This window comes from Phaenicophaeus curvirostris, chromosome 4 (genome assembly GCF_032191515.1).
Source record: "Phaenicophaeus curvirostris isolate KB17595 chromosome 4, BPBGC_Pcur_1.0, whole genome shotgun sequence".
NCBI lineage: Eukaryota > Metazoa > Chordata > Aves > Cuculiformes > Cuculidae > Phaenicophaeus > Phaenicophaeus curvirostris.
In genome coordinates this window covers 65,406,428-65,424,588 of record NC_091395.1, presented here as the reverse complement: position 1 = coordinate 65,424,588, position 18,161 = coordinate 65,406,428, and the positions used below count along the sequence as shown (strand labels likewise).

At 37.3% G+C, this 18,161-nt stretch overlaps 1 protein-coding gene across 1 annotated transcript in view; it reads left to right on the top strand.

Annotated features, from left to right (window-relative positions):
* The window catches only part of LOC138720274 (janus kinase and microtubule-interacting protein 1), a 117,928-nt gene that overhangs the window by 29,850 nt on the left and 69,917 nt on the right, over positions 1 to 18,161 (top strand). The gene's annotated exons all lie outside the window — the stretch shown is intronic.

Here is an 18,161-nt window from a genome sequence, read left to right as displayed (position 1 = left end):
TAGCCTTCAGGCTATCCATCTTCCCAGTTACAAAAATCCTTATGTTTGCCACAGCTGTCTGTCTCCTCCCCCAAACAAACAAACAAACAAACAAAAGTATGTTCCTCCTAAGTCCCTTTGTTTATCAAAGGGAGTCCTATTGGAAATCCTGTGGAAACCCAAGAAACCAAGTCCATCTTGAATTGAGGAAAAGTTAGTTGCTCATTTTGTAAGATCCTTGACAATAAATAATAAATAATTTCTCAGGGTGTGAGATGGATATCCTGATGCTTTTAGCATGCTTGAAACACTGATGAATTGCCTTCCATTATTTCTATAGACATCTATTTTTTGGGTTTTTTAAAAATTATTATTTACATATGCGCTTACAGAAATGCACATTTGTTTTTTATAAATGGAGAATAGGGTTTTGGGGTTTTTTTACCTCTGTTCCATCTAAATGGGATGACAATTAGTTTTTAGGGCTGGCAGCTAGTTAGGAAGAGCAGGAGGTAAATATATGTTTATAAGGGGAGATAGTCCAAATAAATTATTTGGGGAAAAAGGTCTCAAGTTTTGTTACTGGGCTCTAATGTAAAGAACAGTTATAATGTATTCTTAAATGCTACAACTTTAATATTTTGATAGAAATGTAATATTTGAGCTTGGGCTAGATATGGTGTAATCATAGAATCTGCATAGAGTCATAGAATAGATAGAGTCATAGAATCTGCAGGCCTATGGGCTTTTTGTGTCAAAGGCTGGGACTATGATTTATATTTGCAGTGTATGATGTGCAAAGTGATCCAAGTATCAATTCTGTTGGTTTCTAGACTTCTTGTGACCTGTGTTATCCTTCAGTCATGCAATTCTAGTTCTCTAAATTGAACTTCCTGCACAAGAAAACACCTGCACAGTAACTGTAATTGGTCACTGGAACTTTTGTAAATGAGGCAGCATTTATATTCCCCCTGTTCAGGGGAAGACTTCTCTGCCTAAAACTCGTTTGAAAATGCAGGATACTTTTGCCTTGCCTTGCTACTTAGCAATGGTATGACTATTTTATGTCCAACCTATAACTTTGTAGGGAATATTGCAGTCTCCTAACTTTCTCTCTGCAGCCAGCTGAATTGATTTGCAGTGACAACACAGAAATCAGCCATACTATTAAAAATATTTCTAAAATTTAATTTTTTCTGGATATGAGGATGAGATCTTAATATATTATTGTGGACTCGAGTAAGGATGAAATCTTAATATATTATTGTGGACTCGAATGAAACCAATAACTTAAATATGCTGTCAGGAATGTATGCTGTTGCGTTAACTCCTAGAGACTACTGGTAGCTGTAAATGCTGGCTATGAGTATGCTGGCTCTCGCAGGACTGCACAGGAGGACCTTTTCCTTCCTCTCCGTTCTAATAGGTAGATATCGTCACTCCTTTGCCTTCTTTCTTTCCTATGCTGTGTTCCTTGTTCTTCGCTGTTTCACCAGTCCCTCATTCCCTTCCACGCACCACTGCACATCCAGGAGTCTTTTATGTACTGGGACATAAGAGTCCTGTAAGTCAATGTATCTGAAAGTTAAGTGGCAACTTAGCAGAGATGCTGTATTTCTGTTCTGCTTGCAGGTCTTGTTTAGTACATGTTGTACAAGAATTGCAATAGATGAAGACTTTTTTTTTTTTTTTAAACAAAAAGGCAACGCTGCAAGCAAAAATGTTACTGAGTATCAGTGATGCTATTGAAGATGTGGCTAGACTGTTTTAAAAAAGCAATATGATATAATGATATACCAGCAGGAAGCTGAAAATCCAAGTAATTTGTTTTGTAATTGGTAGCCTATAATACTGCTCTGTAAAGAAAATTAAATCTTTATAATTAATTGATAGAGGGAGGATGGAATGGACTAAGCCCAAGACAAACTCTGAGTTTGGGACTGTTTTGCTATGAAAAGGGCTTGTGAGCTAAAAGTAACCCTGTATGCTTTTGAGGGGGAGTTATACTACTTCATCTCAATGTATGCCTTAAGATTTTCCTTTGGCCCCAAGGACAGAATGTACAGTTATTGCATAAATTTATTCGTAATATGAAAAAGTAGTTAGAAATACAATATGTTGATACCTTTTGACAGAAAAACTCAACACTGACTTCTGAAAAAAGATTCTAAGTCTCTTTACACTCTTACGTAGTGTTTACTGTAAAGTCTGATGAGGTACTGAGAGAGGAAAGTTGAGGCAACTAAGAAATTCATGCCTTACCTCAAGCAGAAGTAAGGCTTTCATAACAAGATCAGTAACAGTTGTTGATGATGAGATTTAAGAGGATTGTCCTGCTTTCTTCTTTCACAGAATCCTTGTGTAATCTTGGGCAGGTTTTAAAATCTTTTTGCCTTCGTTCCCTACTTAGAGGATTCCATGTAGGAAAAATGAGCCATTTCTTCTTTCTTCTTTTTTTCTATATTTTTTTTAAGTGAACCTTATAAGAGAAAATAGAGAAGATATATGCGCACGTGTGCGTGTGTATGCACACACGTATGTATATATGCACACACACACTTTCTTGTAGGGAGGCTTCAAGCTGATACGGTTCAGAATCAGGATTTCAAGAGAAACAGAAGGGTTGAAGAGACAGTAATTCTCTGCAGGTTTCCTTTTATTTTATTTTAAGGGGAAAAAGCCAAATTACCGTTAGCCAAACTGTCTAAATGCTTAGTTTTTATCCTTCCCGATGTAAAGCATATGTACACATACAATTGTATGTTGGGATATTAGATTTTGAAAGTCTCTTCAGAAGAAAGTGATACTCAACTGCCTCTTGATCTTGCTATACAGTGAAGTAAAAAGCATTTTTTTTCAACTGCAACATTACCAAGGGTGAACACAGCTTTGTTAGTACTTCTGCCTTTTCAGTCTTGTTGATTTGAAACTATAGCGGGGCTGACATGGACTGAGGAAGCTGTAGCCTGGTTGATATGGGCTGATCTGTGCCACTATACTAATGCTTCCCACTTTGGGTAAAAGACACAAGTGTTCTTGTGTGGATGATAACAATGGAATGAGGCTTCAATATAGACTTCTGTGTTTCCTGTTTAATAACGGAGAGTTGTTTTTTATATAAAGTAAGCATGCACATAATGGAACCTATAAATTAGTTTTAAATATAGATTTGATGCGATTGGTATCAATTTAGTATGTTTGGAAGGAAAGAGAATGTTGCATAGAATGTCAATTAAAAGGCCTTTTAATAAATCTAAACAGAAGACTTCAAACAGTGTCATTGCGTCATGCAGATGTATTTTGACATAATACCCTAGAACGTCTTGAAAATTTTCTGCAAGGTCTTTCTTTTTCTTTTTCTTCCTTAAAGATACATGATTAGCATCTAAAACATAAACCTACATAGATGTGATACTCTATTTCATAGCTTAAAAGTTTTTTTGAGTTCTGTATGTATTTTTTGAAATAGAATTTAGTCAGCTGATAGATAATGGTACAGGTATATAGAACTATTGATATCTTCCATGGAGCATTGCTGAAATAATGGAAACTCTGGGATATGTCTCATTCATATATAATTTTGACATCTTCTAGTTTGTTGTTTACTCTTTAAAATAAGCAAAAGAATTTATAGATTTTTTATAGTGTTTATTTATTTATTTTTTTATAGTGTTTTGTGAGCTGTGTCTTGTAGCTTCAAGTGTGTGTGTGGAAATACGCACATGATAAATACTTGTTCTGTGTACTTGCGACTGCAACCAAATGAAAGAACAAATCCTTACCAGTCAATAGTTCTTCCAAAATGAAATGTACTGGATACCAGCTGAAATGAGGTAGAAAGTGTAAGTGAGGTAACTTTTCAGAAATCTGAACAGCCATGATGAATGTCATAGTGTGAGAAAAAACATGCCGTGCCTTAGTTATGAATTCTCCTAAGCCTTCATTAAGTAGTGCGAGTGATGTTGAGGAAAACCCGTGAAGATATGAGTGGAAAAAACCTAAGTGTATCAAACAGTACTTGTTTTTCCTACAGCTTTAGGAAATCCGCTGCTTAACTTACTGCCAGATTGATTTTTCTTTTCTCTTTTTTGGGTTTTTTTGTATGCATTTCAATGTGACAACTTGACATGATTATACAGAGTGAAGACTGTAACCAGTCTTTATGTAGTTATTTCATCCCTCTTCTTCCCAAACTGTGCTTTAATGTCCATTATTAATTTAAAAAATGAGAAATAGGCTTCTTCTCTATTCTTATCCAATGAATAACTTGTATAACGATTTTGCTTGAAAGTAGAAAAAAGATAACGGCATAGTCTTTATCAAGTGGTATTTGGAAAATGAGGAAATCATTAAAACTTAACTTGGTAAAAATCGTATTTGTAAGAGATGTTCTAAAAGAAAGTCATTATATGGTCTTTCTGCTAATCTATCATTCAATATCTTGTACCTTATTAAAATAATCATATTTACAGAGAGCAAGACATAAAGCTTTTGAGGGTTTGTTTTTGGTTTGTTTGTTTGTTTTTATTTGAAATAAAACAGTGAATGTTAGCAGCTAAACCACTGGAAGCCTATCCTTATAGTACTGGCACTAATGCATGGATCTTTAGTCTAATACTTGATCTCAGATAATTAACAGTACCATGGTATTTCAGAGAAAGAGTTAAGAAACCTTAAGTACAGGTCTTGTTGTAATCTTGAGCTCACCCATTTTTATATGTGTTTGTAGAATTTAAGGAAAAGTTATGTTGTGTCATGCTGCTTTCTCTCTAATATGGCATCTTGTATCCTCAGAATCAGTAAGCTGAATCAGAGGTAAAAGTCAAAGCAGGCAAGACTGAGACATTTCCCATTTACTCTTCTGTCCTCCAACTGTTTGCAGCTTGGTGGTTTTCTGTGCTGAATGTGATTTCTTTGTGTTTATCAACCATTACTGGATTATTTTGTCCCCAGAAACTTGTCCATTCTCCCTCTCAGCCCATGTAAATCTCTAGAGTAACAATCTTTCAATTATTTTCAATGCTTTGCTGCCTGTTCCTTGAAGACCTGCCTTATAGTGAAATTCCAGTACCTGAAAGGAGCCTAAAAGAAAGCTGGGGAGGGACTGTTCCCAAAGGCTTGTAGTGATAGGATGAGGGGCAATGGGTATAAACTGGAGAGAGGCAGATTTAGACTAGATATAAGAAAGAATTTCTTCACAATGAGAGTGGTGAGGCACTGGAACAGGTTGCCCAGGGAAGTTGTGGCTGCCCCGTCCTGGAGGTGTTCAGGGCCAGGTTGAATGGGGCCTTGGGCAGCCTGGTCTAGTGGGAGGTGTCCCTGCCCATGGCAGGGGGTTTGGAACTAGATGCTCTTTAAGTTCCCTTCCAACCCTAACTATACTATTATTCTATGATTCTTTTCAGTTGGGTGTCTGATTCCCCAGTGTGTCTCAAGATTTCCTCCTCTCCCTCATTTATATTCATATAGAGAGAAAAATGTTCTTTGATTAACATTTTACAGCATGGGCTTCCTTAACAAAGATCAATGAATCCATGCCCAGTTGGAGTGTGGTCATAACATATTCCTGTAAAACAGACACTACATAATAAAAGATTATAAAGAAGTCAAGCTGAGTACAGGGACATGATGACTTCCCTCCCCCTTCCTGCTGGCCACATGATTTCTGATACCAGCGAGGATACCATTGGTCTTCTTGGCCACCTGTGTACACTGCTGGCTCATGTTCAGCTGGCTGTTGACCAGCTGTCCCAGGTCCTTTTCTGCTGGGAAGCTTTCCAGCTACTCTTCCCTAAGCCTGTAGCATCACGTGGGGTTATTGTGACCGAAGTGCAGGACCCAACACTTAGGCTTGTTGAACCTCATACAGCTGGCCCTGGACCAGCCAGCCAGCCTATCCAGAACCCTGTGTAGAGTCTCCTTATCCTTAAGCAGATCGACACATCTGCCCAGTTTGGGGTAATCTGCAAATTTACTGAGGGCGCACTCAATCCAGATCATAGATAAAAATATTAAACAGAATTGGCCCTGATACTGAGCCCTGAGAGGGGAAGGCCACTTGTGACTGGCCACCAACCAGATTTAAATCCATTAACCACAACTCTCCAGGCTCAACCATCCAGCTAGTTTTTAAGCCAGGGAAGAGCGTGCCTATCCAAGCCATTAGCAGCCGGTTTCCCCAGGAGAATGCTGTGTGAACTAGTCTCAAAGGCTTTACTAAAGTACAGGTAAACAGACGTATGGTTTTATTTCAGCTTTCTTTAAAGGCAATTCCTCTCTGGTGCCTTATGTGCTACTGATAGTCAGCTAAGAAATGTGAAAGCTGGTCTTATACCTTGAAAAGCATGTTTATGTGGCTTTACTAAGTGTTTTTGTTCATTTATAGCTACCTGAATTCTCTAAGAAATGCTGCTAATCTGTGTGGGGATCTTAATGGATTGTGATGTCCAGTTAGGCAAAGGGCATTGAGAAATGCTCACTTAGCCTAAGCTGTGTTCTGCTTTTTTCCATGCCTTCAGCCTTTGGAATTAGAGCAGATTGCACTAAAATTTCCAAATACAGTTAGGAAATTTCATGGGACGTAGAGTAAACGAGTTGTATATTCATAGGAGAATGTAGTTCCATCTGTGTAAATCATGTTTTCCTCCCTCTACAAACATGCTGATGACTTGCTTGTAGAAGTACTAAGTCATATTTTATTAACCAGAACCATTTTATTAATCGTAACCAAAGGGGAAGGGATAATTTATCCTATTGCAGTACAGCACCCAGAGGATCTCATGGGGTATGGTGATGACTTTACTTTCTCTTACCTTCAGAGCATAATACCAAATTATCAATTATAGGTAAATTTTGATGTCTCCCCAAATGTTCGTGCTTGGCTTGGTATTTAAAAATTGATGATAATTAGGTGGCTAAGTCATACATATTGTAATTAAGTAATTTTTTTTAATTTTAGAACCAATTTCTCCTGTGTGTCTTGTGTTCAGTAGTCTGAAATTAATTAACTTTGAACCCATCAAATTTGAAATGCAATAACATTTAATATTTAGCAATGTTCCAGTACAAAGTTTAATTGAATTTTGTTTGTTTTATGACAGCTGCTGCACTTCCAGCAAATAAATTGCCACAGTTAAACAATATTGTGAAGAATCCCACAAGGATTTTTACAATGCTTTCAGGTGAATGTTGTCTGTATGATGACAAAAGAAATTTAGTGCAGGTTTGCTCAAGGCAATATATGTGGAAATGAAGAATTGTAGTGTCTGCTAAATTTTAAATTATAATGATACATGCAATGGAGTGAACAGGTTACTTTAAAGCTTCTGGGCCCTGTTGACACAAAAAGAACAAACCCAACACTCTGACCTATTCCATGACAGGCACTGAATGGGGTAATTAGCAGTCTAATGTCCTCACTAGCACATAAATGGTAATGTGGCAGCATTAGTCCTCTATAGGCTTACCTCTTAACAAAGGAAATCTATGCCAGAAATAGCAGTTCATAGTATGCACCTATACATTTTAACCCCTTTAATGACTTCTAAGTGACACAATTTTAAAACTGTTATGTTTTCCTTGTTGAAAGATTCATAAGACCCATGTTAGTTAAAAAAAAAAAAAATTTTGGATGCATATCTGTGTGTATATTTTATACATATTTGAATATATTAAAATATGTGTAGAAAATGACTAAGTATAAGCCAGATGAATTATATGCTAGGGCTGCATCCTTTTTACTCGGCTTCTTCAATATATTCTTTTATCAGTAACACGTGCGCTTCTGCTGATGGTTGTGCTTTCCTTGACTTTATTGTTCCATAGTGCCTAATAAATATGGATACTCTGATGCAGTAGCATGCATATGCTGGTTCTCTTTTTCTAGTATATATCTTTGCTGACTCAAGCAGCAGCTTATTTAATCTGAAACTGTTTACTGGGACGTGTTTATATAAACACACAGTTAAAAAAAGGTGGTATAAAGCCAAGTGATTTATCAAACATGGGGTAACCAAATTAAAAGAAACCCAACAAACCTGAAACCAGACAAATAATTTCTCAGAACATTCCTGTTCAGAATTCAGGTTATAGATAGTAATGCAATGCAACATTTTTGTTTTTTCAGAAAACTCATAATTTTATGTTTTGTATTAAATATGATGTTATAAAGAAAGTGAAAAATAATACTTTTAGCTCTGTCAGGAAAACAAATTAGGTCATAGTTACTATTGCAGGTAATTTTGAGATAAACCATCTTAACTGAATTATGAATAAAAAATATTTGATGCAATCTATTTGTTATTGCAATGAACTTTCCTTGAACTTTCCTGGCATAATGTTTGAAGAATATTAATTTAAGAATTAATTTTTCATAAAGCAAAAAAAATTGAAACAGATTTACACTTCTCCTAGAACCCATATTTTTTGCAAATTTAGTAGGGCAACAGGACATTTAAAAAGAAAAAAAAATTAAAAAAGGAAAAAGGGTGTGTGTATGAGAGCGAGCCAACAAAAGAAAGGGGTTCACTCCCCTTTCCAATGTTGTGGAAATGAGATAACAGCACTGAGCTGCAGTTAAGGCTGCTGAGCTTGAACTTTATGAACTGGCAAAGTAAATGAAGCTGAACTGTGTTACTGCTGACAGGCCAGCAAGAATTTTAAGCTCAGCATATGTCATGATGATGAGAGCTGCAAGGAGCTCCTTTGCAGAAATGTTAGAAGCAGGTTTGTCTGTAACTGGTCCCCACACTCGTATTCCTGAAACTTGGGTATTTTGCACATTTGTATTAATACGAGCAGATCTCTGAAATGCCGAAGGGAGTGTAAGAAACATGGGAAACCCCACCCTGTGCATTGTGACCCTTAGGCTGGCCTGTCCCCATGTCACTGCTACGAAGCATGGGTGTTTTGCTGGTGTATTGCATGGTCCAGCTCAAGTTCCTTCTGACCTTTGTGAACACTAATATGATGCTTTGGTGGGGTCACTGTGTCTGGGGCTGAGGGACCAGGATATTGGGCACCCCAGAACTGGACTTTTCCTGCCAGGTCTATAGTCATTTCTGAACAGCATTTAATGACAGCATCCTGCTTTGGTGTATAGCATGTGTGTTACTGTGTTTATGTAAATTTATATATACATGTAGGATAAAAAGGTGTGATGAGAGGAAGGAAAAAGGATCTCAGGCACCAGAATTTGAGAGGTATGTTTCTACTTTTAATTTATTTACTTAGTGGAAGAAGATTAGTTTCTCTAATGTATCTCGAGAATGCCGCAGCAGCCATATTTTTAGGACACAGATTTTCACAGCTAGTATTTTCAGCTACTGCTAGGGAGGCTAGAAGCTGAACTTCATGATATAAAAATGAAGGCAAAGCTCTGTTAAAATATAACTCAGCAGATTCCTACCTTCCTGCTCCTTACTGACCCACGTTGATCCAACATACTTTCCTCGGTCCCTGTTTGTAGATGTTTACTCCTCAAGAAAGGACAGTGACTCTTTATAGTGGCAAGACAATGTCTGGAGGCAGGGGCAGTTCTGTAGCTTTTGTTAAATCCAGCTGATGTCAGTGCAAGGTCTTTGGCATGCAGTCTTCTAGTCAGGTCTGAAACACAAGAAGCAGTCTTTAAAAGCCAGCTTATGCTGGAGCTAAAAAGGCTTGTTCTGACTTCAATTAGATGTGTATTTTCTAGAACATCCCTAGAAGAAAAAATATTAGAACTCATGGCACATGAAGGGTATTAATGTGATGAGGAGGACTGACGGAAGTGATGAGGTATTTGTCACCAATGGGAAAGTAAGAGTTCATTCTCTGTAGAACGTGAAGATAGGAGAAGAGATGCAGCAGAGGGAGAATGTAATCCAGTACCCCCTCCCCTGCCAATTAAGTTTGTAGTTTTGATATCCAATAGTCCTAGACTTGTTTTTAATAAATCTGAGCTATGGTTTTGGTGCTGTTACTGAATTAAGGAAGAACCAAAAATGTCAAAGCCTTTGCTTTGCAGTAACACAGGATTTGTTGTCTTCAGTCTTATTGAATGAAAAATCCATGGTAGATAAGTTGCACTTAGCTTGTAATGTCTGCCTGTTTTAAGAAATACCACTCGCCATTTGCATCTCTGGATACCTAAATACCTTTTGACTAGTTCATGCATTTTCATTAATAGTTGTAAAAGTCTGTACAATGTGTTGTGAAAGGTGCCACTGTCAGACATGAAATCCTCATGGCAGAGACATCTGAAGAATTCAGTTTGGTAAATAAGTGGACTGGAATTAACAGAGAACTAGAATTTAACAGCCAGTGTGCTTACGCATTACTCTATCTCTATAGCATTCACTTGTGGTGCTCTTGGCAAAAAGGCTGGGCAGGGGTGTCACTCCATCACTGAGTAATCTTTCTGTAAGTGCATGTACCTGAAGAGCGTTTGGATTGAGTTTTTTCTGCCATTTCCCATTATTATTATTATTTTAATTGGAAGGAGCTCTTTTTTTTCGTGTTAAACTAGTGTCAAGTCCCTTACTTAAGGATAGTGGTGTCTTTGAATCAAACAGTGCCTGTTTCAAACTGTTACACTTGTTTTTGTTTGGACTTGCTAAGGTTTCTCGAAGAATGAAACTTCTGACATCTTCTCCTGCAAATAGCCTTAAAATGCTCACTCTGAGCAGAAAAACTTCCCTTTTATGGGTAGGTAGAATAATACCCTAGCTGGATTCTGATATTTATTAAATCTCAAGTCTTTGTTGAAATCTGGAGGAAACAATTGAGAAGCATAGAATTTGCAGATGTATGTACATGTGTCATTTTTATGATCATTATGAAGTGTTTACAGTTCATGCAGGATCTGTGCACTTCATAGCTACTCTGAGAAATATAGATGTTTGTAACTTTGCTGTTAGAATTGAAGCATTTGCTTATAATATACCAGAAACATAACATCAATGAGGCTGCTCAATTTGTGTCTTAACAAAGCTAATTGGTGCCACTAGTTATAGAAAGCGCAGCTTTTCTTCCCAGGCAGGGTTAGGTGCTGAGCTGCAGTCCAAGCACATACTGGACTGCTCAGAATCCTTCTCACAGTTTGTTGCTGACTCACTGGGTGACCTTGAGTAAACCTCTTTCCTTGCATACATTGCCTGCAAAGGAGAAATACTAGCAGTGACCCGTGTAGTTAGATTTGGATGACAGCTCTGTGAAACTGTGGACTTGATGTAAATAATTTGTGGTTTTTTCATGTTTTCTTAGCCATAAGATAGGCACTGTGTGTCAGTAATAAAAAGGAAGGTAGGGGCTTACATGTGGAGGGACAGAGAGGAGGGAACTGGCACATAGGGTTGGTTGATAACTAGTTTGTAGATGAGATGTTGACCAATCTAAAATCAAGGAAGCCAAAGACAGAGTATATGCTAGTTGATCCTGCAACACTGATCAAAGTTAAGAGGGCTGTGCTTTAAAAAGCAATAATAATAATAGCTAATGCTGAAATTAAAAATAAAATTTCTCCCAACTTAATGTTACTTCTAATTTGACTAGGTTTGGCTTTTTGTTTCCATGCATGTCTGTGCCTAGGAATATACATCTTGCAGAATCAGAAAGAGATAGTAGCATTATAGTGGACTCTCTGTAATGGGTCTTTGCCATCTTATCTACCCCCTCTTGAGAGATAATTTTATCCTGTTTAGATAATATATTCTGGTTTTCCAAATCTTTGACCTGTTTCAGATAGCTACTTGTATATCTTTTTTTTTTTGAACCAACTGTCCAAAAATTACTGAGTTACAAGGGTTTGTAAAAAGAGGAGCCCCTAGAGCCAGGAAATTGCTTTGAATTAGAGGAAATACTATGTGATCCTACAAGAACCTTGTAATGATGTAAAGCAGAAGCTTATCTTTTTCCAGTTGTTCACAGGATACCACCTTTGAGCTGCCAAATACCTTCAGAGTAGCACCTGGCTCTCATTTTGGTTGGAATTTTAAATATGCTAATTTCAAATTTTCTTGTATTGAACAATGTATTTTAAGACTGCTGGTACCTCTATGGATCTGGCTTTTAAAAGAAAGAACTGCATAGAGCTGCAAGAAGACTCTTGTTAATTGTTTGACAAAACCTCTGAAAAATAAAACTAATCTCATAAAGTATCACTGTTGTGACACAGTGCAGGTTTATTATGAGTATGCAGAGGAAGTTAAAGTGAGTGTGATTACTTGTAGCAATAGTCGTATGTGGAAGTTTCCAAACTCATGCTAAATGCTGATGTGAAAAGTTCTTTCTTTTTAATTAATCATATCAAAGTCAATTAAGACAAATGAGTAAATTTTAGCATTTGTATAAGGTGTTTTCAGAGTTAAGATATAATAAGCAGACTTTGGGTTGTTCCAGCTTGGGAATCCATTTGTTTCTGTACAGGGCCACCCATATGTATTCACTTTTGCCCAGATAGGCTAAATAAATCTCATACATACTTACCTGCTGCATGAACTGTTAAGGCAAAATAGTAAATGAACAAAACATATGTCACAGAACCTAAAAGGCCAGAATAGCCTCATAAATCTTGCATTAGACTTAAGTTTAATAAACACAAAACCCTAAAGAGCACCTGTGGAAAAAATGGAATATTTTCTGCAAGCAGAAACCTTTGCTTGTCCATCATGTGAAGGACTTTGGGCATACAAATAAGTGTTATTGCCTTCTTAGTGACAGATGTGTAACGTATCATTGTTCAGGCTTTAAAACTGCAAAATCTCTAATATCTGAAATAGTGAGGAAGGGAGTCCATAACTAGGCTTATGCTCATTTAAAGCCTGTCTAACTGATGATCTTAGATCAGCGATCTTGGTAATCTTGATGATACAATACAAAACTCTGTGTGTGGGAGTAGGGAGGAAAAATAGTCTTGTAAACCTTCGTTGTTCCAGACTGTGTCTTTGAGTAAGCTGTGTAAATGCAGGACAAAATAGCTTCAATTGCTGTGTCACTACAAGACAGCTTGAAACTGATGAGGAACCAAACTACTGCCAATAGAGAACAATGGCACAAGGTCTTACTTCATTTTTACCACATTCAAGGGATGAAGACAGAAAGGATTACGGGAGGGAATAGATAATGTAATTCCTAACTTTATTAGTTAATTATTGGTAGCCTTTAAGGAGATAATTTCACATGGATAACTCTCCCATATCTGAGTACTACTTCCCAGTCATCTTAATTACCAGGAAAGTTTTTGAACATTTTTATTACATGTAAGCACTAAGTAACATAGAGAACATAGATTTACCTACTTTCGCACACAAAAACAACTGTGTCCTGCAGTTTGCACACCATATTTGTCACATAAAATGTAGTAAATACTGTAATTAACTTATTTTCCAAGTCTATTTTATGATCTTAAATTAACTTTAAAAGCAAGTCACACTCACATTCTTCTGAAACACCCACTCAAGAATTCCTGTTGCTTCCTACTTCAGAAAAAAAGAGAAAGAGTAGGAAGATTTTTCTTTGCATTGACAATCCAATTAAAAGAACAAGGTGGCAGGAATGATATAAATTCCTATGAAAGCACTGTTGTGTGATGCACTGCCTACCAGCCATTTGTAGGCCCTCCGTCTGGGAATTGGCAGTAACAACACAGAATTGTTGACCTATTTTTGGCAGTCCAGCATTGCTGACAGATGTTTAAATGAATCCCAAAGAGTGACTTGTTATGGGGATGCCAAATCAAAAAGCTATAATATAGATGATGCAGAATGTGAGTGACTTGTTTTATGTCTGTCATTGTTTGTAGTATCTGAATAAAAATTCTGTGTTTCATCCACCAAAGACATCTTTTGTAATGAAAGCAACAGCTTAAAACAGATCAGGAATGTTTCCGTCAGTGTTCCTGGTAGTCACTGAAGAATTATTTGTAGGCAAGAACCTGCTCCTTATCATGTCTTTGATTTCTGCTATATCGGCTTCAAAATCGATGATAAAAATAAGAAGTAGGAAAAATTTCCCCAAGTAATTCTGTCTTCTTTAAGTTTGTTCACTCTATAAAGGATGGAGAATGGTGGTTGTGCCTTTTTCTAAATGAGTCTTGTTGAGGATATACGGAATGGTCTATAAACGTCACGTCACAGTATTCTCTTGATGGTAAGTCTGTGTGTTGAAAGAGGGTGCCTCTGTGGCACGATCTCTGCTCTTTCTGCCTTGGGCCATGTATTCACAATGTTTTATTGTGTCTTTACTTTCTGGCGATACTTTTCATAGAATCATAGAATAACCAGGTTGGAAGAGACCCACTGGATCATCGAGTCCAACCATTCCTATCAAACGCTAAACCATGCCCCTGAGCACCTCGTCCACCCGTGCCTTAAACACCTCCAGGGAAGGTGAATCAACCACCTCCCTGGGCAGCCTGTTCCAGTGCCCAGTGACCCTTTCTGTGAAAAAATTTTTCCTGATGTCCAGCCTGAACTTGCCCTGGTGGAGCTTGAGGCCATTCCCTCTTGTCCTGTCCCCTGTCACTTGGGAGAAGATGCCAGCACCCTCCTCTCTACAACCTCCTTTCAGGTAGTTATCGAGAGCAATGAGGTCTCCCCTCAGCCTCCTCTTCTCCAGGCTAAACAACCCCAGCTCCCTCAGCCGCTCCTCATAAGGCCTGTTCTCCAGCCCCTTCACCAGCTTTGTTGCTCTTCTCTGGACTCGCTCCAGAGCCTCAACATCCTTCTTGTAGTGAGGGGCCCAGAACTGAACACAGGATTCGAGGAGCGGTCTCACCACTGCTAAGTACAAAATACCTCTTTGGTTTTTTTTTTAACTTCATCTGCTTTTGGTGCAGCCACAGCAGACAGCATCACATTTTCTGGTTGTAATATCCTGTTTTAGGTGGAGACTGAATGGGTAAAGGAGAGACAAAGTGGCTGACGTGTTTTGACTGTTGACATGTCAAATCCCATTCGTGAAAGGCTGCATCTGTGCGGCTTTTATTTATGTGTAAATAAATTCTTTGCTCTGCTGGATATCCCAGGGAATCTAATAAAAATACCTCAAATATCACATTCTTAGAAATCAAAGACTGGAGACAAGAATGGAAGAAGCAATCTTTTTGCGTGTAATTTGTATGCATGACAAATAGCTGTCTTACTAACAAATTATAAATCAAAATAATATTGTGGATATAATGTTTTAGAGTAGAAACAAAGGACTGTAGTAACACGTTGTGGGGATTTTTTGAAAGAAGTATGCTTTTTTAATGCTTGAACATTTAGTGGTAAGAAGGAACTCCTTACCTCCAGCTGTCGATTAGAATAACTTCTGACAAAAAGCCAGTGTTGATGTATGTTCCCATTACAAAGCATTTGCCAAGCAGAATTTATAGCAACTACTGCAGAGAACCCACAGATGTGCTCAGCATTGTACTCCCAAAGGAACTGCCTTTTATTTGGGTCATTCTTGTTACTGTCTACTATGTTTCATACTTAGTCATTTTAAAACCAAAAAGCTTTGTTTCCAAAAAGTCTTCAAAATGTGGATCAGCTGTACAAGGATAGAGAGAGGACTCTGGAAATATTCAGGGCAACTACTTTGCTGTTACCACGTGTTAATGGTGTGATATGTTTATTTTATTTTATTTTTTTTGCTCTGAAGGTTATAGCTGGATCCTGCCTGTTGCTGTTTGAGGGATGGAAGACAGGGGGCAGGGTTAGTACCTCTCTTCTACAGAAAAAAAGAATTCTTTTGAGATGCCCCCACACCCACTCAGTTGTCTGCCATGTAGTCCACAGACCTACACGTATGGACTGTATATGGCATTACCACAATTGTAAGAGGAATTATCCTCAGCTGTTCTGCTTTCCAAGAAGAAATCTGTAATACCTGGCCACCTTAGTAATTTTTTTTTTTCCAAAACCTTCTGGAAGTCATGCATACTGTTCAAGAGTTAAATTGGTCTAAGATGTCCCATGTGAACAGATTTGGCTAAAATCTCTGAGAATCTGAAGGCTTTGCTCATTCTGGGAGTGTAAAGTAAAGGGTGGAGGTTGACAACAGCGTTTACTCTCTTAGCTTGACGTATATGTTGGTCTTCAGATAAAATGCTTCCAAGGCATGATGGAATTATGTGTGAAGAAACAGAATTTTCTGTGTATTTAAGTTTGTAATTAAAAAAACCCCAACCAAACTAACTTGGATAATTTCTGGCCTTTCCTAACTGTTCTGGAAATGTTGTGAAGTGTTGCAAGTGATTGCCATGTAAACAGAAATAAGACCTTTTTTTTTTTTTATAATACTGAACTTTTTTCTAGAGAGCTATTTTAAAATTAATAACATAAATGAATTAACTTTCCTTTTTGAGCATGTACTGCCATAGCTGTGGGATAGGAATATGTTGATGACTTTGTTAAATTGAGTGAAATTAGTAATTTATCAAACATGAGCTCATCTGTCAAATTATTTCTAGAATAGTCTTGGTTCTTTGAAGATTTTCTGGTGTGTATGATTTATTTTGAGTTGTGAATGAATTTGAACAAGTGTGGCTTATGCTCTGTTTGTTTGTAGATTAACAGATATATTTACACAGCAACACCTTCCCCTCTTTATCCTTCCTCCCCTGCCATAAGATTTAGTTTAGCAGTTACTGGAAATGAGAAATTAAGTATCCAATTATTTGAAGTTATTTTTGTATTAATGTATCTTTTTGAAGCTGAAGATTAGTGGGTTGTAGGTTTCCGATGGGTGTTGGTAATTCATTGTGAATAGCTGTCTAGTAACTTCTAGAGACTTCTAATTAAATGTTTCAAATTTGCCTAGTTTCTGCAAGACTTATTGCCAATTAGCCTTCTTTCGTAATCTCATTGGTATACTGTGACACTGAAACAGCCACTTTTAAAAGTAGATATTGTAAAATTACTGTACTATTTTTAGTGTGTATGCTATCATTACAGCAACTTGAAATTGCAGATTCTAGATTTGTATTTCATCCTTCTCTCAAAGCTTTTGTAAACATTGCTCTCTTTATATAAAGGAGTTTACTTGGCCAAAAATATTATTAAGATACTTTTTATTTAAAAACTTAATGGAGAACTTAAATATAACTGTTCATACTAACAATGAGTTTTCTAGAATATAAGAATTTCTCCTTTAGAAGAGTTGTTACTAGGGAATGAGTAGATCTGCTAAAACTGAACGACATTTTTAAATTTAGATGAATGACCTTCCTAACTTGTGAATTTGAAGTTGTGGGCTTTTTTACTTTTTCTTTTAAGCGTTCTGAATTTTTTTCCTTTTGATTGTCATTTTACTAGCCTGATAGCTGCCATTACTTTGACCTGCAAATTGTTGCTGTCTTCTAGGTGTTTCTATATTCACTTGTTGATGTGGGTAAACCTTCTCTTTCAGTTTTACTCAAATGGATTCATATTGCTTCCTGAAGGCTAGGAGAAAGCAATAAATTGTTGGTTTATGTGGAACAACAATATTGGAATATTTACAAACAGGGTAACTCAGAAAGGATGATGAAGATGTTGTGAAGTCAGACGTATCTGTCGTCATAAAAAATAGTCTCTTGGCCTCCCTCTCTCCCTGAGGAGGTTTGCTACTATATAAATAAATTTAATTCCTCTTTTCCAACCTTCTGTGCTACTTAAAGATGCTGACAAAGTTGTTTCAGTGCTTTGATCTCTTGCCATGATCTAGCCCTAGCTATACTTTCATCCTCTTCAAAAATATTTCTCACAGCAGTGAATTTAGCCCTGAGGAAATAACTATACAGACTTTTTTTTTTCTTTCTCCATTAAATGCTGCCTAGATGGCTGTCTTTATTGAACAAATAAGCTGGTAAGATTTTCCCCAAGGGTTTAGTTCTTAAGCCACTAACTACAGAATCAACTTGTTAATGTTAAAACACTGGAAATGAATGCAATATTTTCCAGCAAAGGAAGTAATTTAGGAGTTTTTGGGGGGGACTGATTTCGTCGGATGCAAGCCTGATTTACTTAATGTTAAGTACAGCTTTTTGTAAAGCCTTGAACTGTGTTCATGGCAATAGTTATATCTGTCATGTTCCAGTGCTGTTCTGACAGGGTATCCTCTCTAGCTTCCAGCTTTCGTGCACAAAAGCCTCGGAGTTTGGTTGGCTCTGTGTCATGTCTGCTAGCCCTTTGCTTTGGAGATCTTGGTATGGCCATGCCTGCCTAGACATTGCTGAGAAA